This window comes from Fukomys damarensis, unplaced genomic scaffold (genome assembly GCF_012274545.1).
Source record: "Fukomys damarensis isolate Sample0158 unplaced genomic scaffold, DMR_v1.0_HiC HiC_scaffold_15, whole genome shotgun sequence".
In the NCBI taxonomy this organism is placed as follows: Eukaryota; Metazoa; Chordata; class Mammalia; order Rodentia; family Bathyergidae; genus Fukomys; species Fukomys damarensis.
In genome coordinates this window covers 60676956-60690621 of record NW_022900927.1, presented here as the reverse complement: position 1 = coordinate 60690621, position 13666 = coordinate 60676956, and the positions used below count along the sequence as shown (strand labels likewise).

The following is a 13666-nucleotide window of genomic DNA, read 5'->3' as shown; positions in this document are numbered from 1 at the left end:
GCAATATCTGGCAGTGATTCCATCTGAAGAATTTAACTCTGTATTAAATAGAATTTTGTAGGACACAAAAAAATTGAAAATAAATTTAAAATCAGAAAACAAACAGTTTATGCTAACTTAAAGAAAAGTAAGAACAATACTTAATATTCACTAAGGGAAAACTGCTCAAAAGGCACATCGGACACACACACTGGACTCAGCCACTTGAGAGACAGAGCCATGCCCCCCACCTGAAAAGAGGGCTCTTTTGGTCCGTGGACCAAAGCAGCCTATAGAGCAATGGGTGTCATGTTACCAAGATCACAGTGTCTCTAAACTATGTGTGTGGATGAAAATGAAGAGATTTTGAACATAGATATTTTGTCGAACCATCTACTTTACTTTTAGAATCAAAATTACAAACAAGTCGGGGTAAGGGTGTAGTCCCAGAGTAGAGTACATCTCTAGCATGTGTGAAGTCTCAGATTCAATCCCCTGCACTGCAAAAACTAGATGGGCGTGGGTGTGATCAGACGTGTGTGTGCGTGCACGGGTGTGTGTAAACAAGTCACATACGAAGGGGAAATAAAGGACATTACGTTTCACACTTCACATAAAGCCAGTCCTTCCCCATAGGTAGTGTTGTGCTGCCTAATGCTGTGTGACAGGAGTCCAGGAGTCACACTCAGTCAGCACGTCGGCGGCACCCAGCACGTGACTGATGCCTTCATACCACAAATTCCTGCTGTCAGCAGCAAAGCACATTTCAGCTCTCTGGAAAGTTATGATTCGTTTATGAAATGTACAGCAACTTTCTATGAAGCAATGTACTCTATTCTGTAACAATGTAATAAGCTGAGAAAAGCATTCTGAGTTTTTTTAGGAGAAACACTAAGAAAATATAATTATAATCATTGTCTGTATACTCTGATCATTACTTCACCATAACAATTAAATCCTAATTAAACATAAAGAAACTAAATTTGAGGAAAAACTGGCTTACAAGCTCAACCTCCCTACTCTCTCCAACCACTATTCAGCACACTTAGGTGTGTAAAGGCATATTTAATCAAAGCATGGAAACCAATAAACAATAAGTAACATACATGTATACATTACTGTAAGGAAAATATATTGCATATATTAACTTTATTCATCAATAGTCAGCTTGAAAAAAATTACTGAAAAGTTTCCCCTTATCTTCTAACATATTGAGATATTAAAAAGTAGCCTTTTAGCAAAAACAGTGAATAAACAAAAACTAAGTGGGAAACTTGAAATTAGGGAATATTACTTCTTCTTTTTTTTTTTTTTTTTTTTTTTTTTTTTTTATCTCACTATGTAGTTGAGACTGACCTGGAACTCACTGTGTAGCCCAGGCTGGTCTCGAACTCATAGCCATCCTCCTGCCTCAGCCTCCCGAGTGTTGGGATTACAGGCGTGCACCCCAGCTGATTTCCAAATATTGAACTCATTTAGTTTTTTACTAACAGCATGCATGGTGTTAACATTAATCTCTCACCACAAGTTATGTCTCATTACTTTCTTAGTTAATGAAGTATCTATAATAAGCCCTCTCCCTCAGCAGAAATGAATTGGACCATACAAACAGCTTAAACCAGGGAAGCTGTCTAATGTTAGAAACATAAAGCAAAAGTAGTGATACAGAAAAGAACCTGAATGCTGCTTGGAGTGAGGTAATCAGCACTGAATTCTGAGTGGACCTTAGGAAGTTCTTTCCTTTCTCAGAGTTTTACTCTCCACAACTGTAAAATGGGGGTAAGACCAACTAGAGTGCAAGACTACTAAACATAATACAAAGTAAAATAATGCAAGTAAAGTGCCTAGAATACCATGCCTGGCACATTCTAGATACTAATGCCTAATAAATAGCAACACGAATCCTTATTATGTTCCATATATGATTTTTTTGTGTACCGGGGATTAGAACTCAGGACTTCCCACTTGGGAGGCAAGGCAGGCGTGGTGCCACTGAGCTAAATTCCCTGCTCTCCCATATGACCCTAAATTTACACGAATTAATCAGTGAATAATAACCATCACTACCTCCACAGCCTTCACCTTCTGCTTCTCCCTATTTTTGTGGGCAGCTTTTAACCCAAAGTTAAATGACACACATAGCAATAGCTATGTGTCAGGTACTGCGCTAAACTAATTATATGGATTTATTTCCTTTAATCCTCACAATGTCCGTACATCAATAGAGTAAGAACTATGATTAACCTCCTTTTACAGATTAGGAAATTTAGGCCCAGAAAGATCAAATCATCTGCCCAAGGTCACACGCCTGTTATAAAATCAGATGTCAGATCCGACGTGCTTAGCAACTTTTTTTAGTATTTCGCAAAAGAAATACTACTTTTAATTCAATAATTTTGAAGTAGCAGATTCCTACTGTCCAACTCCCCGCTGGCTTTAATGAGTTTTGGCAAAACGATCTCCATACAGTGCACCACAGCTGCCTCCACAGCGAATGGAAGGTTCTGTAAGTCCCAGGCCCAATCACCTGCCTGTCAGGGGAGGCAACCGGCCGCTGACAAAGCTGCTAGTCTTCGAAGCGAGTGGTTGGTTATTAACACTCAGTTAGTAACGCTCCCGCAGAGCAGCACCCAGGCTCCGACCCAGCCCGGCCTTGCAAAGAGCCATCTCCTGGCTCCCTGCTTCTCAGCATCTTCCTGGGACTCCCAGGGAGGCCGCAGACCTACCCCAGGATCACGGCCCAGCTGCGAGGGCTCCGGCGCAGTCCCCAGTGCCGTCCGGCGGGAGGTCTGAGCCCGGGAAGGACCCGGCCAGGGCAAACCGGGAAGGGAGCGCCGCCTAACACAACTGTGCCAACTCTTCTTTCCAGGGCGACCGTGAGGATCCAAGTGGTCGCTGTGCTAGGCGCCGGGGACGGAGTGCCCGGGGCGGACTCGATCCCTCCTCGGACTCCGGCTCCACACCTCTGCCGCCCCGCACACCTGTCGGCTGCTCACCGCAAGGGCTGTGGCAGAAGGCGATCACCGCTTCACCGAGACAGCGCCAGCAGCCAATCAGACCACGAGCCTCCCGCAGCCAGCCAATCGCAGAGCCCCTCGGATCCTGCAGCTCTGAATCCCACCCGAACCCCCACTTCGGCGCCACAGACCCCAAGGGTTTTCTGAGGCCTCTGTCTGAGTCGCCGGAGACCCGAGAAGGCGAGAAGTTGGTGAGGTAAAGAAGGCCATCGGGGACGTACTCACCAGCCCGGGCGCCGGACGGCCACTTCTCCCCGGGTCTGTGCCGCCGACCCGCCCCCACCAACCGCCGCCTCCTGGGTCTCAGGGTTCGCAGCGGAGCGCCGCCGCCTCTTTCGAAGGGACCAATCAGCGCACGGGGGCGAGACCTTGGGCCCCGCCTCCGAGCCCCAGAGAGCACGGGACACGCGCGCGCGCGCGACTGAGTCAGCGGGTGTCTCGCCAGCTGGGTGCCTGGTCCTCCTTTCCTTTCCTTTTTCTTTTTCAGCACTGAGGATCGAACCCACGGCCTTCGCACTGAGCTACATCCTCATACTGACCCATCTTTTGAGATAGGGCCTCTAAATTGCCCAGGCTGGGAGTGCACTTTCGATCCCCCTGCCTCAGCCTCCCGAGTGCTGGGATTACCGGCGCGCGCCACCACGCCCGGCTCCATCCCCTCTTTTCCCAGAAAGACAGTGGCTCAGGGAGTGCTCTCCCTGGATCCTTAGGCGACAAAGACAACCCCTCCTATTTGTCCAGCTGGGCAGGAAAAGCTGAAGGATTCTGGCTCTGGGCGTTTCTTCCTCCCCCACTGGGAGATGGCAGATAGGGCTTGAAAGGACTTTCCTTAGTTTTGTTTCCATCTCTCAAGTGCGGCTCTCCGACCTAAAGCCGCTCAAGGCCTCATGGCCCCAGGGTTTCCAGAGACAGGAACTAACCCTGCAGGGCCGGCGTCCTACGCAGAAATCTTCCAGCGGAGCCCCTTCCTGGAACCTAAACTCCTGGAAGCTGAAGGAGGATTCTGGCTCTTCCTTGGGAAACCCCAGAGGCGAGGGCGGAAAAGTTAATCGACCTCGACTAATCGCTGTTAACTCTGTGAGCGCTGAAAGACAAAAAAAAAAAAAAAAAAAAAAAAAAAAAAAAAAAAAAAAAAAAAAAGGAAGAAAAAGCAGAGTGACTCTCAGTGCAACCTCTCAGTGCAACAATGTAACAATGTGTGGTTACACTGCAACGCTAGATCTGCACTGGTCTTCGCGTGGCTTGTTCCCGTGAGAAAAAGTGCTGCCTAAAAGCCAGGTCTGTGCTGTCCTCCAGGCCCCCACCGTCCGGAATGTTCTGTTACCTTGGTCAAATCAAGTCACTTCTCCTGTCCCCAGGTCTCCTTCCCCAAAGCGTGGGCACTGAGCTGAAATCAGGGTCTCCCGGTTAGCATCTATTGTTTCCTTCTCTCGACAAAAACAAGGAGCCACAGTGTTGCTCCCTGAAGAGAATAAAATGAAGAAAAACCGCTCAGCCTCGTGGTAACGCTAAACGGGTCTGTGCAGGACTGAGCACAAACGTCTTGGGAGCGAGCGATGGTCAAACGCCAGGTTCAGGAGATGCCGGGCCGAAGCTTTCCAGAATAGTAGTTTTGAATAAGTAAAATGTGGGGCTGGAGAGGCAGATCCGTCTGGCGATGTGGGCTTTAATGATAGGCCTGGCAGGTGCTGAGGAAGGTAGATTCTCTCCGGCAGACAAGTAGGATGATTATAAGGCGGAAATGGCATGAATGCATTTGTGGTTTATTTGGGGGGGGGATCGTTTTCCAAATTTTTTGAAGGGAAATAAGACAGGTAGCAATTTCAAGAGTTTAAAGATGACAATTACCTGAAAACCCTCAGAAGGCCTAGTAAGGAAGATGTACCTACAGATGCCTAAGAAGATGGCTTATCTGGCCTGGGTTCTAAGGAATACAGGGGAACAAGCTGGTGGAGGGGTGCACTTTGGTTTACTTTGAAGACTGAAGGAAACGTGTAAGTAGAGATGTTCAGAAGAGAGTCGGAAAGTCAGGTCTAAAACTGTTTAAAGTGGTCTAGACAGAAGGTAGGGGTTTGAGAAATCAGTTCAACAAATTTTGCTGAATGTTGACTTCTGTGTCGAGCTCTGTCCTAAGCACCAGGGACCCCTGAGACTGAGTGGTAGAAGATTGTCCCTAGGAGTTGAAGTACCAGAGGTAACTGAACCAGAAGCGGGATGGTACTTACAACTTCTGGTTTTTACTGAAGCCCCAGGTCTCTTTATGGCCTGTGGCCTATGACTACAATAGATACATATTCACAGGGCCTGTTCATATCGAACTATTTCTATTTAAAACTAAAGGACGGTTCAGATTCTACCTCATAAAGACAAATTTTTAGTTGAGTCGAGACTTGAACTTAATTTTTTGAACCCTAACATCAATATATATACCCTAGCTGGGTATGGTGGCACACGCCTGTAATCCCAGCACTTGGGAGGCTGAGGCAGGAGGATTTCTGTGAGTTTCAGACCAGCCTGGGCTACATAGTGAGTTCCAGGTGAGTCTCAACTACATAGTGAGACCTGTCTCAAAACAAAACAAAACAAAACAAAAACAAAAACAAAAAAATATATACATAGATATATATAGATATATATCTATATATAGATATATCTATATATCTATATATAGATATATATCCTGCTCTCTAGGACCCCACAAAGAGTCAAACTGTGTCACACAGATCTTGTGGATGCGCCACTGGCAGTCAGTGATTCAGGTTTTTTACATGTATACTTATGCCTAAATACTTGAATACCATTTTTAAAATTGAAACCACGCTATACGAGGTATATATACAAACACACAAATGCACACACACTTAATATTTTAAACCACTGACTGAAACCTGTCCATGAGGGTATCTCTGAGGTCATTCTCTTTTTGCCCTCATTGTTTATTTCATCATTAAAATGTAGGCTATTCCAGGCATGGTGGTACATGTCTGTAATTCCAGCTTTCTTCTGGGAGGCTTACACAGAAGCATCACAAGATCGAGCCCAGCCTGGGCAACGTAGCAAGACACTCTCAAATTTTAAATAAATAAACAAATAAGTACAATTTGAGGGCTGAGGGAAAAACTCATATCCTGGCTTCAGTTCCAGGTACCACAAAAATAAATCAATATTCAAACAAATGAATGTCCGGGACAGGATGGCGTAGAATCAGGAAATTTGGCAAATTGCTCTGCTTTTGGCCCATCTTCTCCACTGGTTAAATGAATGATTGAGCTCCCTGCTAGCTTCCTTGAGTCTTGTTGATATCTATTTTATTCTACATTACATAAAGCTCTCTTGTGTGTTCTCACCCTTCTTTTATGTAACTTCTCTGTGCTCTGCCTTTCGCTAAAGCACCATGACCATCTCACCCACCTTGATTTTAACACTGCAATTACTAATTGAGGGTTGCCTCTAACAAGCTGCAGCGTACTTTCATGTGTATGCTTTCTAATTGGTGGCTGGGTTGATAGGTATGCTGTAGAGTGTCTCTCTTTGGTTGAAATTGGCATCGCTGTGACAAGCAAAGCAAGACTCGCCAGTTTGCAAAATCTCTTAATTCTGACTTCCCACTTGCAAAGACCCACCCCCTTTAAGAGAGCACCAGGTTCAGAAGCCTGACCTTTAAAAGTTCATATTAGGAAGAAATCATCCACCTAGTTAAAAAGCTCTCTAAAACACTGAAGGGTCTCTCAAAATCATTTAGCCTTGGGAGATTGAAACATTGAAATTTGAGTATTGATTTAGCCTTTCCACAGCACTGCAAGACACTTCGGTTTCTCAAAACACACTGTAGTTATTTATTGATTTTTTTTGTTTTGTTTTGCTTTTGATTGCTTTCTTAGATCTTTTGCTGTACATTTTGTTGTTGCTGTTCTTCTGGTTTGGTAAATGTTTCTAATGCTTTGACATTATTGACTGTCGGTCTGTGGATTGTGCCTTATGTGAAAGTACCGGGTAAAATCTCTGGATAACAGAGACCTCGGCTCATTCACAGTTAAACGAAACTATTGAAAACCAATCACACTAAAAACTATCAGGGTCCCTGCGATGGGCTCCAATCTCCTGCTCAGTGCTACAGTGCAAAGTGAGAAGAAAAACTCAAAGGCAGTATTAAAGAGAAAAATGGGGAGCCACGATGACCCGAGTGAGTTTCAAAAGACCGTGGCCAGTCAAAGGCATTGATAATTATTGGTGACACCATAGTTTGGTTAGGCTGAGAGGGCTCTGTGCAGCCGCTAGGGTTACATTGCTGATGCAGGTCAGGCTTGCAGGAGAAGCGACAAAGCATTCTTAACCTTGGGAACAGAATTTGGGTGTGAGTCACTCTGACCTTGGTTGCCATATGCTGTGAAACCTCGTAGGCTTTGGTCAGACTCAGTTCTCAAAACAAGCCAGTTGTGGGGTTAACTCTGTACAGCTGGCGCTGCCTACAGCCTGCTTTGATCAGTAGGGCGGTCCTCCACAAAAGACAACACTAAACGCAAAGGACTGCTGCTGATTGGTGTAAACAAACATTATAAGTAATTCAACAATGTGAAATGGCAATGGTCGGGGTTAATACTAAAATGCTGTGCTGTACCTGTGTGATGGGTGAGTGTCCTCCCCGAAGCCACGCCCACCCGCAGCCTCAGAATATGATGTTATCTGGAAATAGGTCCTGCAGGTATAACTAAGCTAAGGATAGAGAGACCATATCGGATCACAGTGGTTCCAAATCCAGTGAAAGTTCCCTATAAAAGAGAAAAGGCTGGGCACAGTGGCCCACACCTGTAACCCTGACATTTGGAAGGCTGAGGCAGAAGGATCACAGAACATTTGAGAGATTTAGAGAAACCCTGGGTCAAAACATAAATAAATGGGGACAGGGATTTAGCTCAGTGGTGTGCTGCCTGCCTCACAAGTTCAAGGTCCTGAGTTCGATCCCTGGTACCAGAAAACAATTTTAAATCCTTATAAATAAATGAATAAATAAGTTAGTAAACAAGTAGGGTTGTAGTTCAGTGTGAAAGCCCTGGCTTCAATCCTCAGCACCGCAAGAGACCCCACGGTATGTGTGTACACACCCATGCACACGCACGGAGAAAGAGGGAAAGACCGCGTGAAGACAGACAAACGTTAGAGCTGTGCAGCCGTCAACCAAAGACTGCTCGGAAGCTGGAGGAGGTCAGGGAGAGTCTTCTCTGGAGCCTTGGGAGGGAGCTCGGCCCTCGTGACACCTTGGCTGTATTTTGCTGGCTTCCGGAGCTGCACTGGGAGGGTGCGTGGGCTTTCACACTGCCGAGCCTGCGACAGGACCAGAGCCACGGGGAACTGCGGTCAGTTTCCGGAGAGTCCTAAATGTCTGACAGCACAGCCTGAAGACACTCTCTTCCCTCGGCTTCCTGGATGAGATGTGGTCTCACATCCGAACACTGGGCTGGCGCCCTGCTCCCGCACGAACTGTTACCGATCATCGGTACATCTGCGTATCAAGTTTCTACCGCATTGAGTTACACGTGGTAGAAAATAAAATCCTCAAATTCATTGGAAAGAAAGAGAAGGAGAGGGGATGGATTGGCTCTAAGCTCAGGCCAAATGTGGCCAAGATTTCCAGGCGCGTCACCGGACCCCAGCCTCAGTCGAGCTGTTTTCTTATCTTTCTTCTGACCCTTCTGGCTCCAAGATGGTTTCCAGCAGTTCCGGCTCTTCCCTCTCCTCATTCAAGTCCATAGAGTAACTCTGGACGGCTCGGCTCCGATCAGAAAACTCGAAGCACTCCAGGTGCTTTAGAAATGAAAAATGAAGCCTGCGCTCATTTTCACAGGAAATAGAGGAGCTGAGGTGAGAAAGAGGCGCACGGGTGAGACAGCCCGGAAATGAGAACAGGCCAAGGCTGCCCTGGCGCAGGGTGGAAGTTCGGGGAGCTCAGACGCCGGCCGCACCCGCGAGGCAGGCGAGGAGCCCGGCGGCCCCGCGGTCTTCACCCGAGATGCGGTGGCGGTGGCGGGAGGCAGAGGCGGGAGGGAAGCTGCCGGGCTTCTCTCTTCGTTCCGCCTCCCACTGAACGACGGACAGGGCCGGCCTGCGGTCTCCATACGGTGCAGCCCGCTGGGAGCCTCCCCGGAGCAGAGAAGGGAAGGGACAGCTTGGTTCTTAGGTGATCGCCGTGAGCTCCAAGCTTTCCACAGCTCGGAGAACAGACATTGCTTCATCTGGCTTGGGAATCTGCGGGCTAACTCCCGGGAGGGTGGAAGGGTTTGCTGCTTCGAGCTATGGGTTGTCCCTCATCCTCGGGCTCCAGGGCACAGCTCCGGGCAGAAGGCAGAAGTGCAAAGCGGCAAGCAGAAAGGTGATGTTTCCAAGGCCTGGATCGAGCGGCATCGCCTCCCACTCATTTGCACTGTCCAGGGCAAGCCATACAGGCAGGCCTCTTCTTGGTATTTCTGTCACAGGGAGAGGGTGAAGAATGTGGAACAACACAGAGCTTATCTCCTAAAAATACCCTAAGGGAAATACCTTCTTTTCTTGAAATGGGTCACATGCCCGATGCTAAACCAATTACCTGGCTACCTGGCTGCTGTCTGAGTCGCAGCTCCAACTCTGGAGCCTGAAGTGGTGTCAATTCTACCCAAAACACAAGTAAAGAGCAGGGGGCCGGGCCTCTGAGGTCGTTTGAGTACTCTTATCAAAATGTAATCGCAGCCCTTGGGAGGCTGAGGCAGGAGGATTGCAGTGAGTTCGAGACCAGCCTGGGTTACACAGTGAGTTCCAGGTCAGTCTCAACTACGTAGTGAGACCCTGTCTCAAAAAAAAAAAAAAAAAAAAAAAAAAAAAGCAGTGGAGTCTAAAAAATAACAGATACTCACTGCAGTCAGCTAACACCCAGTTGTGATGCATGATAATTTACTATATTATTTTCATGATGGGGAAAAATACATTATAATTTCATAAAAACCTGGGGAAAAAGCAAAATTCTGCTGTAGAATCAAAGAATGAAACTGGCTTCAAATTTCCACCAAAGGAGAAAGGCAAAACTCCAAAACCAGTTACTTATATCTAGTGTTTGGATTCGTTAATGAAAGCGACCGTCCACAATGCTTGTATGAACCGAAGAAGCACCACCACCAGCAAGAGGGAGTGACGCAGAAGCTGGACGAAGTCAGGAAAAAGAACAGTGTAGGGCCACACCTTTTAGGGTGCAGGACGTGCGTGAATATTTGTGCCTCCATAAAATTCATTTGTTAAGATCCGGGCCCCCCGAGGTAGTGGTTTCAGGGTGTGGAAAGCTGGGGTGATTAGGTCGTAAGAGCGGACCCCTGGTGAATGCGATTCAGCCCCTAATTATAAAAGAGACCCGGGCAGCTGACAACCACGAGCCAGGGAAGGGGACCCCATCCGACACTAAATCTGCGGGTGCCATGACCTTGGACTTCCGAACCACAGAAATCTATTTGTTCTGGTGCAGATGCTAGGATGCGATGATCAGACCAAGCTCGGACGGAGAGAGCAGGGTCTCTCATCCCTGTCATCATTGGCATTTTGAGCTGGATGATCAATGGCTCCCCTCGTTTGTGACTCACTGCGCTAGGGGAAAAGGAGAGAGAGAGAGCAAGAAAAGCCTCTATTTACCCTTCCCTCTCCATACTGCTCACAGAACTCTGGGGCGCACCTTCCAGATTCCACACAGGGGAAGGACAGGAGGCTGGGGTAGGATCAGACCAAGGGTCTCACTCGCCAGCTGCTCTGCCAAGAAATGAAGTTTTTCTGAAGTCAGCAGGAAACCACTGAGTGGGAAGAGACAGCTTAGCCAGATTTGCCTTTTGGAAAGAGAGATTCAAAGGACAGTGTGGAAAATGACCCATAAAAGGGCCTGCGAGACAAAGAGGGACACCCTTCTGTCACCAGACTGATAAGTCACATTTCATTCTTAAATCCTTATTTCTTGTTTCCTCCACTGTATCACAAAGTCCGCAGATCATGTTTCAGTCACTGCTGTCACCGCACTGCATCAAAACTCAAGAGGTTTTTAGAAACAAAACCCCATAATGCCAGCTTGTGGCAGTCCGTTTTACTTTTTCAGATGGTTGCTTTTACTGAGTGCTTGGTACTGGCATGTGCTGCTTCATAAATTTTTGTTTGTTTGTTTTATTTGTTTGTTTTTTGAGACAGGGTCTCACTATGTAGCTGAGACTGACCTGGAACTCACTACATAGCCCAGGCTGGACTCGAACTCATAGTGATCCTCCTGCCTCAGCCTCCTGAGTGCTGGGATTACAGGTGTGCACCACCATGCCCATCATAAAGTGGTTTTGAAATTATCAATCTTGACCTTCATGCTAAACCCATTAGGTGGAAATAGCAGCTGGAGACTGAGGCTCATGGATTTGAAAAACACATAGAAGTTTTTGTTGTTGGGAGAGGGGTCTCATAGCTAACTACTGGCAAGGCTGCTTCTGTGATACTCGTATCAATGATACGCATTTTTTACCAGATTCTGCCGTATTTCTTTTATGTGTGCACTATCTGATTTCAGGCTTTTACTATGCTTTTATTCTTGCTCTTTGGATTTTTCTTTTCTTTTTTTGTTTTGTTTTGTTTTGTTTTGTTTTGTTTTGTTTTGAGACAGGTTCTCACTATGTAGCTGAGACTGACCTGGAACTCACTATGTAGCCCAGGCTGGTCTCAAACTCACAGCGATCCTCCTGTCTCAGCCTCCCGAGTGCTGGGATTAAAGGCGTGCACCACCACCATGCCCGACTTCTTTGGATTTTTCTTAAAGTCTCACAAAAATTCTGTCTGGAAAAAAAAAAACATACTGATCTATTTCTGCCCACAACAAGTCTGGGCACCAAAAAGGGTAGGGTTCTTTTCTACACTAACCAAGTGGGTGTGTTATGATTCAGTTCAATTCTAACACTAATTCCCCACATTTAACCAGGGCCCTGCAGGTTGAGGGACCAGGCCCACAAGATAGTGCTCACTTTAGCTACAGTAACAAGTCCTAGGTTCACACTCGTACTTCTAGCCAATGAGTATAAATCGGGAGTATGCCCCTGTCTTCAAATTCAGTAATCTTCTAGACCAGCTCACAGGACTCAGGAAGACAGTTGGCTCACTATTGCCAATTTATGATAAAGGGCACAGTTCTCAGGGTACAGCATGAGGCCAGGAAGGGCACAGCGCTGCCACACACCCTCTGCTGGCCATCCACTTTCCAAGCACCTCCATATGTTCGCCAATCCGCCTTTCCAAATCCCACTGTTAGAGGGATTTAGCGGAGATCCCATTCCACACGCATGATTTATGAAGTCATTGGCCTTTGGTGAGTCAACTTGATCTCCGGTCCTTCTCCCTCCCCGGAGGTTGGGGATTGGGACCAAAAGTTCCGACCCTTTCATCACAAGGTTGTTCCTCCAGCAAGTAGCTCCATCCTGCATTGCTTTAGTAACATAAATTAATTTATGGCTAAATGGGGCCTTCTTATGAATACGAGAATGTGCTCCTCTCCCTCAGGGCTTCCAGGGCTCTGTGGCAGGAACTGGAAGCAAAGTCCGAATACGTATTTCTCATAGTACTGCACTCAGTTCTCCAGGCATCATGGTGTGCTTCTGCCTGCTCTCAACACCCGAATAAACCCAGATCTACAGGACTAAGCTTCTAGCTCTGTCTGCTCCGCCCCCTCAGCTCCCACTTCCCCTCCCGAAAGCGTGTGCCAGTCACCAAACCACCCTCAGTTCCTCCAAACCGGATCTTCCCTTTCAGACATTCACTTCTGTCTCGAATCTCCTTTCCTCGCCGTCCCTCTTGTCTGGTGGGCCTGACTTTCCTGCCTACTTTCTGTTAACCAACTAAATCCCTTTAAGCCGTGAACGCTGATATCTTCGTCTTTACACTGGTGAAACGGAAGCTCAGAGAAGCACCGTGCATCTTGCTGCCTCTCTCCCCAGATTACTTCGGTCTTGAGGGGAAGCCACACAATTCCAACCTTCCTCTTTCTGCTCTGCCCTTTTCAGCCTGAACCCCAGGCCCGTGGAAGCCCAGGGGAAATGCCACCTCCTCCGTGAGAGTGTCCCTGGATCCTGAGGGAGCCCACAGCAGTGTCCCCCTCACTGACTGAAGTCCCTTGCAGGCAATTTCTGGGTCCTAATTATCTTGCATCCCCCGTAGAGTTTAGCAAAAGAATCCTGAACTTGGTTGGGGGGGGCACACGACACTGAAGTCATTGTTTTCTATCAAATAGAATCCAACACATACTACACCCAAGTCACTCCTTTTTTCAATGGCTAATTATTTTTAGAACTCCAGTATTGTTTTAGAGATTTAATACACACACACACACACACACACACACACACACACACACACAACTCCTTGCTTGCTAGGCAAACTCCTTTTTAGCCAACTTCAGGAGAAAGGGAGATTTAGGCTCATTATTTATAGAAGGTGTTTTATTGTCTTCCCCATAGGATAATGGGGAGAAGAACGTAGCACAGAACAATGGAGGAAGGAAATGAACTAATTCCTGCTCTGGGGGACGTATTCAACAGCTGCATGCCCCAGCTGTGGGAGTATTTTAAAATAGCAAGACAAAATTAAAAACAATTTTGTTTTTTGGTGCCGGGGATCGAACTCTGGCCCTTGCGCTTGCAAGG

General features: G+C 46.9%; 1 protein-coding gene across 1 annotated transcript in view; it reads right to left on the bottom strand.

Annotated features, from left to right (window-relative positions):
- The window catches only part of Gas2l3 (growth arrest specific 2 like 3), a 31201-nt gene extending 27689 nt beyond the window's left edge, over window positions 1-3512 (bottom strand). The window contains exon 1 of the mRNA XM_033763499.1: window positions 3222-3512. The gene's annotated coding sequence lies outside the window, so the exon portion shown is untranslated. The remainder of the gene's footprint in view (window positions 1-3221) is intronic.
- Window positions 3513-13666: the final 10154 nt, after the last annotated feature.